The 12,544-nt window shown below is 51.4% G+C and overlaps 1 long non-coding RNA gene across 1 annotated transcript; it reads left to right on the plus strand.

Moving 5' to 3' along the window:
* Positions 1–3,389: 3,389 nt before the first annotated feature.
* LOC140691618 (uncharacterized) lies at positions 3,390–6,879 on the plus strand. The gene is made up of 4 exons (XR_012067366.1): positions 3,390–3,451; positions 4,649–4,723; positions 5,007–5,175; positions 6,723–6,879. It is a non-coding gene; the product is annotated as an uncharacterized lncRNA (long non-coding RNA).
* Positions 6,880–12,544: the final 5,665 nt, after the last annotated feature.

Raw genomic sequence — 12,544 nt, forward strand, 5'->3', positions numbered from 1 at the left:
GTCCGCGCCGGGCCAGCTCCCGTGGAGCTGGGGTGGTGGCGAGGAGGGCTGTCCTGCCCAAAGGGGCTGCCTGTTGTGAAGGCGCTGCTTTTGTCAGAGTGCTGGAAGCTCTGTGTGCATCCTCGCAGGCAGGACCCTTGGCTTCGTCCACTTGGAGACACCGGCGACGTCGTGTGGCGCCATTGTTGTCCCCCCGTGTCCTGCTGCGCGGCCCGGGCTGCCGGCTGCAGGCCCCAGAGGGCTGGGTGGAGCGTGGGGCACTGTGCTGCTGGGTGGGCACCCGGCGGGGTGTGGGGAGGGTGCCCGGTGCCGACAGCTGATGCGTTGGGTTTCGGCTTTTGTCGGTGGTCGCTCCGTGTCTGTCGCCTGACACGGCTCTCCCTTCTGTCCTGCAGGTTACCTTGCAGCGTCCCGGCGTTTGCAGGGACCGGCCCGTGTTGCCACCAGCACCTGGGCCCCCCTTGGGCCCTGTGCAGCCTCGCTCACCAGTACCGGATGCTCCACTTGGTAAGAGGAAAGCGTCCATTCCTCTGTTTGTTCCTTGCGTCACTGCAGGAGAAGGGCAGATCGCTCTCCAGGTCCCTCCCAGGGCATGGGCCACCCTGACTGGGCTGTCGGCCGTGCTCCCCTGGTCCCTTAGCGGACGCAATTGATGGACCGCGTCTTCCCCTCCCCCATCCTGCCCTGGGGAGGAGGTGTCTCTTGTAGAGTGCTACGGAGTAAGAGGCCTGTGACAGAAGGCAGGCGTGTCAGTTCTGCACACGGGGCTTCAACAGGGAGCACGTTCCGGGCTCCCCGAAGGAGAAGCCCACCCCTGCCATTGTCTGCAGCGTGTGGAGCCCTGACCTTCCACGGCCGTTGATCGGCTATGGAAGAGACACCTGAACCCGTGGCCTGTGGTGTCTCCCTCAGGGTCACGAGACCTGTCTCCCACTCGGTCTGATGCGGGGACGAGTGGGATACGGGGAAGGAAGGCTCACCAGGTTTTGTGTGGCTTCAGCAAAGTCTTCGCAGGCGAGCCTAATCCTCCATCCCTTCTGTGGTTTTCAGCCCACGTAGGACCTGGCCCGGCCCCGGCATTGGCCGGCAGCTCCCGCCCGCCTGCGGCGGCCCCGGAGGCCCAGGTAAGTGGGGTGGCCGTGCTCCGCTGGACGTCGTCCTGGGAAAGGTGAGCTTCCTGTTTTCCCGGAAGCCATTCCCGCCCTCATCTCCAGACTGTGTGTCCTGTGACGGGTCTGGCATGTGGTCCGCTTTCAAATTCAGTCTCCCCAGGGGCCAGTGGGCTGCTTGTCCCTGGAGCCCGTCACCTTGGCTGGTGCCTGCAGAAGCCATGAGGGAGTGCTCAGAAGCCGAGGACCGCAGACTTTGGCTGTGGGTTTGTCGAGATAGCGTGCGGAGGGTGAGCCCTCGCTCCACACTGGCTTCTCCTGGCTCTGCTGACTCCTTCCTGCCGACCTGCACCTGGGGTTGCTCCTGGGTCACTGAGGCAGAGTCCTGTGTCGTCACTCGTTTGACTTGTTTCCTTGCTGAGGCCAGGTGATTCTCCTGTTTAGCATGGCCATTGAAATGCTCGTAACTGAGAAAGGGGCAAAGCCCTCCCTCCAGCTTTGTCCTGTGTGCTTTGTGCAGCTTTGAGTCTACCTGTTTGGTGTGGGGTAAATGTCAGAACCCGTGACCGTCTGTTCTCGGGACGGAGATGTGCCTGGCCCGCTGCGTCCAGTTGTACTCTGGGTAGATGTTGCTTTTGTAGTAAGAAATAGAGGCTTGAAGGGAAAGAGCCCGCAGTGAAGAGGCCTACTTCCCTGCAGGGGAATTGCGACGCGCAGCAGCGTCCTTCCATCGTGCTCCCCACCCCTGCGCCGGGTCGGGCCTGCCCCGGAAGCTGTCAGAGCTGCTCCTGGGCGTCAGCACGACACGTCGCGGGAGTTTGCGCACGGGCCTGTAGGGTCCTTTCGGTGTCAGTTGTGGGATCCAGACATCCCACTTGAGTTTGCCGAAGGACACAAGTAGTGCGCGCTTCGTAGCGCACTGAAAACCCAGACGTCCCTGAGGATAGCGGTGATTGTAGCGGAGCCTGACTACCTCCTGTGGGCAGCGTTGTCCCCTCAGGAGCACTTGGGCAGCTCCCCCGCAGGACTCCGGGGTGCCCAGCTCCCCAGTGCACGTTGCGCCCAGGGGAAGCCCCTGCAGGTCGGAGGAGATTACTTGGTTTGGGGGGAAGGAGAGGGCCAGGCAGGGTCCTGGAGGCAGAGCGGTGACCCAGGTGCGGCTCTGATTGCACGTGTGGAGGACGAGCTTTTCACGTCCGTCCCTTCTGCGTGTTCCTGGTCCGCGCCGGGCCAGCTCCCGTGGAGCTGGGGTGGTGGCGAGGAGGGCTGTCCTGCCCAAAGGGGCTGCCTGTTGTGAAGGCGCTGCTTTTGTCAGAGTGCTGGAAGCTCTGTGTGCATCCTCGCAGGCAGGACCCTTGGCTTCGTCCACTTGGAGACACCGGCGACGTCGTGTGGCGCCATTGTTGTCCCCCCGTGTCCTGCTGCGCGGCCCGGGCTGCCGGCTGCAGGCCCCAGAGGGCTGGGTGGAGCGTGGGGCACTGTGCTGCTGGGTGGGCACCCGGCGGGGTGTGGGGAGGGTGCCCGGTGCCGACAGCTGATGCGTTGGGTTTCGGCTTTTGTCGGTGGTCGCTCCGTTTCTGTCGCCTGACACGGCTCTCCCTTCTGCCCTGCAGGTTACCTTGCAGCGTCCCGGCGTTTGCAGGGACCGGCCCGTGTTGCCACCAGCACCTGGGCCCCCCTTGGGCCCTGTGCAGCCTCGCTCACCAGTACCGGATGCTCCACTTGGTAAGAGGAAAGCGTCCATTCCTCTGTTTGTTCCTTGCGTCACTGCAGGAGAAGGGCAGATCGCTCTCCAGGTCCCTCCCAGGGCATGGGCCACCCTGACTGGGCTGTCGGCCGTGCTCCCCTGGTCCCTTAGCGGACGCAATTGATGGACCGCGTCTTCCCCTCCCCCATCCTGCCCTGGGGAGGAGGTGTCTCTTGTAGAGTGCTACGGAGTAAGAGGCCTGTGACAGAAGGCAGGCGTGTCAGTTCTGCACACGGGGCTTCAACAGGGAGCACGTTCCGGGCTCCCCGAAGGAGAAGCCCACCCCTGCCATTGTCTGCAGCGTGTGGAGCCCTGACCTTCCACGGCCGTTGATCGGCTATGGAAGAGACACCTGAACCCGTGGCCTGTGGTGTCTCCCTCAGGGTCACGAGACCTGTCTCCCACTCGGTCTGATGCGGGGACGAGTGGGATACGGGGAAGGAAGGCTCACCAGGTTTTGTGTGGCTTCAGCAAAGTCTTCGCAGGTGAGCCTAATCCTCCATCCCTTCTGTGGTTTTCAGCCCACGCAGGAGCTGACACGTCTCAACTTCGGCCTGGCCCCTTCCTGACACCTGATTCCGATGTGGAGGCTCAGGTAAATTGAGTGTTCATAACGTTCGATGTCTCTCTATGGAATGTGTTGTTTTTTTTTCCTTGCCTTTGTATTATCCTCTTCTGTAGACATGTGTTTTTATACAAGTGTTTTGTGTCATTAGAATTTCAAACTGTTGCCCACGGGCACAGTGGTCTTCTCCCCTCAGCCCTATCACCTTCGATGGAGCCTTCAGAAAGTATCAGAGTTCTTACATGCTGAGTATCGTAGACTTTGTCTGTTTGTCGAATGTGGGTCTTCAGTTTTAGCCCTTGCTCCACACTTATGTATCCTCGCTTTTCTGTTTCTTCCCTAACACTTTCTTTTCTGATTGTTGCTGTTTAAGTTATCGAGATTCCTGTTGTCCTTCTTTGGTTTCCCGGCTCAGTCCAGGTGATTCTACTGTTTTGCATGGCCGTTCAAGTCCTCATGACTGGGAAAGTGCAGAGGTCTCCCTCCAGCTTTGTTCCGTGGGCTTTGTGCAGCTTTGAGTCTTCCTGGGTGGGGTAAATGTCACAACCCACCTCTGTCTTTTCTCGGGAGGGAAATGTGCCTGGCCCGCTGCCTCCAGTTGTAGTCTGGGTAGAAAAGCCTGACTCTCAGAATTGTTGCTTTTGTAGTAGGATGTAGAGGCTTGAAGGGAAATAGCACACAGTGAAGAGGCCTACTTCCCTGCAGGGGAATTGCAACACTCAGCAGCATCCTCCCGTTGTGCTCCCCACCCTGCACCGAGTTGGTCCTGCCCTGGGAGCTGTCAGAGCTGATCTTCTGATTCAGCATGAGATGCCGTGGGATTTTTCGCACGGGCTAGTAGGGTCCCTTTGGTGTCAGTTGTGGAATCAAGACTTTCCTCTTCAATTTCCCAAAGGACACATGTAGTGTGTGCTTCGTAGCACAGTTAAAACCCAGACATCCCTGGGGATAGCGGTGATTGTAGCGGAGCCTGACTACCTCCTAAGGACAGCCTTATCTCCTCAGGAGCACTTGAGCAGCTCCCCCATAGGACTCCAGGCTGCCAAGCTCCCCAGGGCTCTTTGCACCCAGGGGCAGCCCCTGCAGGGTGGTGGAGGGCCCTACATGAGGAGGGGGCAGAAAGGGCCTGGCAGGGTGCTGCAGGCAGAGCAGTAACCCAGGTGTGACTCTGCACGTGTGGAGAATGTGTTTTAACATTCTTTGTTTCTCTGTGTTCTTGTTCTGCAGAACATTACGTGTCGTTGGAGCTTTGGAAGATTCCTTAAAATTTTGTTCTCCATGGAGAAGTTTCGTTTTCATAAGGTGAATATTAGTCAATTTGCTGGGACCTCTATGAGTTTTTTATCGGTTAGGACCGTTGGCTGCATGAACTTACAGAATTTGTTGGTGACGTGCAGCCTCCGTGTCGTATCCCTGTGTCCTTCTGTCGACCCAGGCTGGGTGGAGCATGTGGTAGTGCTCTGCTGTCTGGCCACCTGGTGGAGGTGAGGGTGACAGGTGCTGACAGGTGCTGCATTATGTTTCTGGTTTTGTCTGTGTTTATCCTTTTGTCTGTCATTCAGCAGATCTCTCTTCTGTTCCACAGGGCACTGTGGATGGCAAAGCGCCCCGTTCTTACTCAGGGCCAGCTCATGTTTCCCCCTGTATGAGTGGCCCAACGTCACCCTTCATGGGCTATTCGCCACCTCCACCTGGACCACCCTCGTGGCCTCTGGGTCCTCAGGCATAGGCAGAGCCACCAGTTTCTCCACTTGGTAAGATGAGAGCATGTTGTCCTTTTCCATTGTTGAGTCTTTTCTGAAGGGGAGATGGCACTCCAGGGCCTTGCGTTGCCTGAGGAAACCTATCTTGGGACATTATAATGTTCATGTAGTTTCCTAGCACACACATTTGATGGGCTTTGTCATTTCCCCATCCTATCCTGGGAAGCAGGTGTCTCTTGTATAGTACAAGAGACTTTTGACAGAATATCAAATGAGTTTTAAGTCCCTGTTTGGCAGATGTGCCTCCGGCTTGGACCATGTGATGTACTTTTTTTGGGATGAAGCACACCACTAACTTTTGGGGTCTCAGGGTGTTCCTTCGAGGGTTGAGGGAGAGAGACATTCAGCTTGTCATCACCATAACAGACGTGCCAATACAAAGCCCCAAAGTGCAAAAGAGGGACACGTGAGCCACACAGGAGTGAATAGGACGGTGTGAAGGGGAAGAAAGAAATTGAGGTGCCCAGCGAGGGTTTGTTGGAGCTGGAAGGTCACTCCCAGCTGGGAGGGCAGTCCAGGCAGGCTTTCTGAATGCAACGTGAGGTCCACTCAGAGCCACGTGTGTGTGCAGGGGACTCAGTGCAGCCATGCACATATCCCCGTCAGAACCCACTGCCTCCAGAAAGCCCTCAGTTCACAACGTCATATACAAATGATTGTTCTCTCGGGTTTCTGAAAGTCCTAGATCTGGATGAAAGAAATCTCTGGATATCAGAGAAAGTGAAATTTAGCTTGTTTTTTTCAGAATATTTTGTGTGGCTAAAGTTTTCTTCTGCCCCGGTGATTTGAAAAGTACAGGCAGGATTCAGATCAGCTGAGCAGGTGCCTTGCCCTTCAGCATGAGGCAGGTTCTTTAGGGGAAGTCAGGAGTGGTCAGGAGACCCCCTCCAAGACCCCGTCCCTACACCCCTGCTCCCTCCTGTCACCATGCCCACTGCCAGCATAGCATCTCTATGTTTATGTGTGAAGATCCAATTTCTGATACTTTGTTTGAATTCCTGCAGTTCAGCCCCCAACACCAAGACCCATTGGGGCCCCCACAGGGTCTCAGCTTTGTTGTCTGTGAGCCGGGGGTAACACTGGCTCCTGATGTCATTGTGAGGAGGATCAGGTGAAGCACACACATTGTTTTGCAATATGACTGGGACATATTTCTCACTCAGCATTCTCATAGTTTAAAAGAAAGTGTCTGCACACAGAATCATCAAAAGAGACCTCGGGAAGTACATTAAATTAAACTGAAGATCTAAGAGCTCAGGCCCAGAGCTTACTATTCTCTGCTTTAGAGATAAGGTGAAGGGTCACTTTCTTCTATTAAACCTCTGGTCCTACAAGTTAAAGAAGGAAATGTAATAATGAGAATGTGCACATTTTCAGATCTGTGTCCGAGATGTGAAAACAATTATTTCCATTATATATAGACATGGAGCTGCACCCACAGACTGCAGTGTCTGTCAGAGGCCATGCATACGTTAGAGAAGACAAAATCAGGAAAAAATAAGATCCTATTAAAATAAATATTTCTTTTTGCCTTACAGCCCAGTAAGTTTGAAAGCTGAAGGGGACCCCAAGCTGTGGCAACGATGTGTTTAGAGACGATGTCGGAGGTGCATTGCAGCCTAAATGTCTCCCTGCTCCATCCTGCCACCTCTGCTATTGTCTCCTATTGTCACCCCTAATGAATCTGTCACAGTTCTCTGTGTCAGTGTCTGTTTCCTGGAAGACCAGTGGTCACACACTCTCGAGGGCACACAGTGATTCACAGGCACACAATTCACAAACCAGCAGGAACTAGGATGACAGGGCGGATGCAAGGTCACCCCTGTGGGGCAGCAGTGACCATAGGGGCCCCGGGGCTGCTTCTGGGCGGCGGGCACAGCCTGTGTTTGATCCAGTGACGGCTGTGCAGCTTCAGTCTGCAAACACTCACTGGGCAGGTGGACCTGTCAGTCACAGGGGCATCTGGTCGTGAGCCAGATGATCAGAATGAAGTGGCCGTGTCTCATGATGAGGAACAGATGAGGTGCAGAAGGGGCCACGGGCATCCAGCGAGAGGCCTCGCACTGACCAGGCCCATGTCCCCACGCTGCGTGTCATCTGCCCAGCCGCCCCGGCTCCAAGCAGGCCCTGAGTGGGGCTGAGGGCGGCAGTGCTCTCAGTGAGCCCGTGAGCGCCCTTCATCCTCCCACAGCCTCCTGACTCTGAGGTGGGCGGGGCAGGGTCAGTGGGTGGGGCGCCACCACTGCCAAGGAGGTGGTGTTGGGTATAAAATGAGTCCACTCCACTATGCACCAGCTGTCCCTGGAGCCCACGGGGCCCTCCCTCCTTCCAGGTTGGGGAGGCGGCCAGCCCTGCAGCAGCTCTAGGGCCCAGGCTGGGCCACCAACAGGTCAAGGTGAGACTGCACTGCCTGGGAAGGGGGGGAACAGCGGTGCAGCAGTAAATGCCAGCGAGAGCAGCTCTGTAACCGGCTCCACCTCTGTGAGCAGGGCCAGGGCTCGAACTTGGCCGTGAGGGTGGGAGGGCTGGGAGAGCTGGGGCCCTGTGACCCTGGACAGGGCTGAACCTGAGCTCAGGGCCGGAGGGCCTGGGGGAGAGACAGAAAGACACAGGCAGGGAGAGAGAGGGTGTGAGTGATAGAGAGGTGGGGGTTAAGTCCTAGAGAGGGACAGGAGGTGATGGAACACCAGGTAGGGGGAAGCGGACATGAGGAGGCATATCCACTTAATGTTAGGTGTGGTGTTGCTAAGTAAGGTCCACATCAAGTCTTTTCCTGTTTTTTCAGGTTTTTTTTTTTTTTTTGCAGCATAATAGGAAAATCCTGCTTCACACAGGTGCATGTAGCAAACGAAGCAGTACACAACCTGCACGCCTCGCAACGCTTGGCTGCTCCTGACTCAGGGTGCTCCAAAAATCATTTCCTGAAAGTTCAGTGAAATTTTGCTTCACCTGGGAATCAGATGTTAAATCAATCAGGCTCTCAAAGTTCCATGCCACTAATGAGGCTGGTTTAAGTTACTGTAGATGGATTTCTAACCCAAGCACTCTTATCCTTTGTTACAGGAAAATATTAACAAAACAGAACACAAACCCCTGGGGTGCTGCACAGCAGCCCTGCGAGTGTCTCCATCAACCATAGGACTAGTCACTGAGTGTAGGAAAACAGCTTTCTTTTGATGATAATTTATCAAATACTGTAAAATCTGTCACATTTCCCCCTTGCATTGACAGAGTAACCGCATATAATTTAGTAAAAATATCTGCAAGATATACAAGTCTTAGCAACCACTATGAATTTGTTTATCAGATCTTCAAAAAGCAGAATCCACAAAAACCAATAGTTCATGACGAAGCTCACAAAATCTTACAAGAACTTTACATCGGGAAAGACACCTCACCTCTGTATTTAGAGGTGCTGTATGCTGGGCACCCAATTCTTCACATAAAATTGTTAGTAGTCTGGACCGATGTGGCTGAGCTTTAATATCATTGATGATTTGGACTGCCTGATCAAGCACGTTTTCCAGAGATGCAGGTATTATTTTAACTGCAAGTGCATGTCTGTATAACAGGTGCTTTCGGGAGCCACATATTTCATCCAGGTGACAGCCCCAGCAATTTTCCCTTCCATCACCCTAGAAGCATCACTACGAACACCAGCACATTTTCCCCATTCAATTTCACATTTTTCCATAAAGCTGTGGACACAGTTGAGAATGTCCTCACCAACGGCATTCCCTGCAAAGATCCACGTAAGAGCAGGTCGTCCTCAGTGCACTCGATAAACCTGCAACGAACAAGCATGAGCAGCACAGCACGTCCTGAGACTTTGGCTGGTTCATGTAGCTGCAGTGAGAATGCGCTGCAGGTTTTCCGTCGACAAACAGGCCCTTCCTTCTTCAGTGGCAGCAGCTAGATCCTTAATTCAACAGCAGTGCTGTCTGACAGCTGCACCGCGTCTATTTGTTTTTACTATACTGTCCGTCACACACCCGCATCACGATGTCTTTTGCACAAGGCTTGGTGAGCAATTCTCTGATGCGTGAGCCTCTCCGCTCGGGGCTGCATGGTAGTTGACAGTGCATGATGCTTCTCTAGTGCTTCCATGATCTGTATTGACAATTTTAGGTGCTGGGGGTTTATAGTTTTCAGATGAATCAAGATGTTGCTTGAAAAAGATTATGTTTTTGTCTTTATATGCAGCATGTTTGGTTTCCAAATGTCTTCGAAGCTTAGTAGGGGCCAAAGAGCTTTTCGATAAAATTTGCTTACATAACACACAATGAGCATGAGGTGTAACTCTATTTCCAATGTATGTAAATCCAAAAGACAAATAACTTTCATCATATTTTCTTCTTAGTGGTTTCTTACTAAATGTTATTTTGTTGGAATTGGACATAAAATTGGTCCTGGAAATCTCACTTCCTGAATTTTTAGAAATGGAAGGCTGCAGTGCTCATCTTTACTTTGTAATATTCCGACCTTTTGATCACTTGATTCAGACACAATTTGATAAGAAAAAATATTCTACTTCTTGTTTAAGACTTCCTTGTTTCAGCAACACATCCATAGGCAATGTGTTTGTGGTACAAAACAAGGTTAATTTAGAATAAACATTGAGTATCACAAATGTGTTGAAATTATAAGACAGGACACAGAGGATGAGCCATCATCAAAGAGATGTTACCAAGCATCTCGTCAGTGTCTGTGTGAGTGCTGCCTGGGCACCAAGGCACAGGTGGAACACCGCATGCTCATATATCGGGCGATCTCTCACTCGATGTCCTGGTGCTCTCAGGCTTGGGACATCTTTTCATAAAGGTAGGTTATCACATAAAAATAAAAGCCATAGCAATGAGTTTGGTAGTCTTAAATTTTATTTTAAAATAAACTACAAAGGGAAAACTACTGTTAGCATGGATCTTTTCCCCACAACACTTATTAAGTTAGACAATATTGTGCAGAAGACAGTTTGGGAACCATTGGGCTAAGAAATAATGAAGAGGTCATAAGTGTATTCTTAAGGAAGGGACTTCGAGGTTCCATGGCAGGGGCTGGCAAACGTTTCCTGTAAAGGAACATACGGTAAATATTTTTTACTTTATTGGGCCCCACGGTCTGTGTTGCAACAACCCAGCTTTGTAGCTGTGGCAGCAGCCACGGGCAATACGGTAAAGAATGAGCACAGGGGTGTCCCAATACATCTCTGTTTACAAAACCAGGATGGGGCCAAAATTTACCATCCCCTTTCATGGATACAGTGTCCTGGAATCTCTTTGAGCTTTCTGCTGCCTGCTGCCATTAGACACACTCGTTGTTGACACCATTATACATCTGAAGGCTCCTTTCAAGGGTAGCAACTGTTCTGATGAGCTACGTCAAAAACACACAAACACAGTTCAAAGTTTTGCAAGACACAAAATTCTGCTGTATCCTAATTATTGTGTGTTCACATTGAAAAATAAACTATAAACTGAAAGTTAGTTACTATTTCTCTGGACTTAAAATTACATAAATATTTACAGTATACAGAATAAAACTCATTGAAAGTAATGTATATATTTTACTGATTACTCTGCATCCCATTATTTTGTACTGAGGGCTAAATGAAGACCTAATGACAACAAAATCTCTCATTTTAATAGGTTTATTCCTCATAGAACAGCTTTTAAAAAGCATAATTAAATGGAAAGGTAATGCAAGTTTTAGGACCTCTAAAGAATGCTGGCTTTATAAGTTAAGGCATTCACATTTTGTGTCTACCTAAATAAAGCTACTTTTGATTTAAACTTTATGATTTGACTACTGAGTAAGCAAGGGTTTCTCATGTCAGAGCCTGACTCCGAATGGCTTTCCTAGTGACAGCTACAGAGTAAGTTACCTGGAATGAGGAGCCCTCCCTTCTGTAATCACATTCTCTCATTGGCAGCTTGAAATGCAGACTCTTTCAAAAAAATAAAATTAAGGGATAGGGTGGAAGGGGAGTAACCAAAAGCCTAGAATGAGAATAAATTAAAATTAGACACTGCAAAGCAGAACGAACTACAAACCTCTCAGATGACCATTCCTTACAATTTGTTTTAGAACCAGGCAGCGCAAATGATTCTTCACCACAATGCAGACCTTAAGAGTGAAGTAGAAGGGACCTAGCATAGGAGAAACACTAATGTTTTTGTTCTGTTTACTACCCAGGTAATCTCATTGTTTGGAAATGCTCCCCCATCCACTGACTTCATAGAAAGACATTAAAAACTCTCAGAGACGAAACCTAACTCTTTAAAGTACAGCCACACCTTAATGTCTCTAAAACTAAGCATTGAAAGTAATCTGAAATGGAATTATACATGGAAGTGTTACGCACCGTGACTTTTTGCTATAACTCTTGTCTCAGTCAAGCTCCTAAGGTTACTAATGTTTGAGTGACCATTATTTACTACGTGCCAGGAACTGCTAAATCTCTCATAGATTGGCTCATTTAATCCTCAAAACAAACCTGAGAGTCAGGGACTATCATTAATCTGCCCCCACCAAGCAGGGATAAAGAAATAGACACAGAGGTTAAGCCACCTGCTAAGTTAATACATCTGTGAAGAACTAAGAACAGAACCCAAAAAGCTCACCTACAGAGCCCACGTGCCTAGTCACTGCTGTGTGTCCCTGAATACTCTTAACTTCCCAAGCACTCGAAACACCTGGTACCAGGGGTTGGCTGGTGCAGAGAGAAATGACCAACGATGGAGCACAGCTGCCAGGAAGCCGAGGGCCTCCAACTGGTGGCAGCAAGGCCTGCTTCTCCATTGCTGGGAGCAAATGAGACTGTCCTTCCACAGTCCCGAATGGGATTTGGCGACAGAGAACTTTATGGAGCCGTTCGCTGGGTGACCTAAAAGCTTAGGATCCATCTCCTTTGCTGCCCGAGAAGGACGCAGCAGAGTAGGAAGCTTTGTTATCAGGAAGGAGAGCCTCACCCCCACCTTTTTAGAGGTGCTTCCCCAAATCTCTGGAGGACAGAGATTGTCCTCTCTAGGGAGAAAAGTTTCTATTTGACTCCCTGAAAGGGGCAGGGTGTGGGGGACCCTCAACTTTTGTCTCTTCTGGTTAAGCTGACAACACAATCCACTCACCCCCACCTCAGGTGGTTCCGGCTTTGAACAACACCCTTGGGGGCAGGAAGGCTGGGGAAGAGTGCAGTCCATTCACAAAGGCAGGGGTGGGCACGGACACCCCATCCAGCATCTAAATGCTTTTTTCAACTGTCACCTCAACCTGCAGCCTGGGCCAGCTGTCCCTTGGCTTCTCCTTGTCACAGGTGCGCGCTACCCGCAGCCCCTGACAGCTGGGGGCTGGCTTCATGTTGGAG

The sequence above is a fragment of the Vicugna pacos genome, chromosome 36 (genome assembly GCF_048564905.1).
Source record: "Vicugna pacos chromosome 36, VicPac4, whole genome shotgun sequence".
In the NCBI taxonomy this organism is placed as follows: domain Eukaryota; kingdom Metazoa; phylum Chordata; class Mammalia; order Artiodactyla; family Camelidae; genus Vicugna; species Vicugna pacos.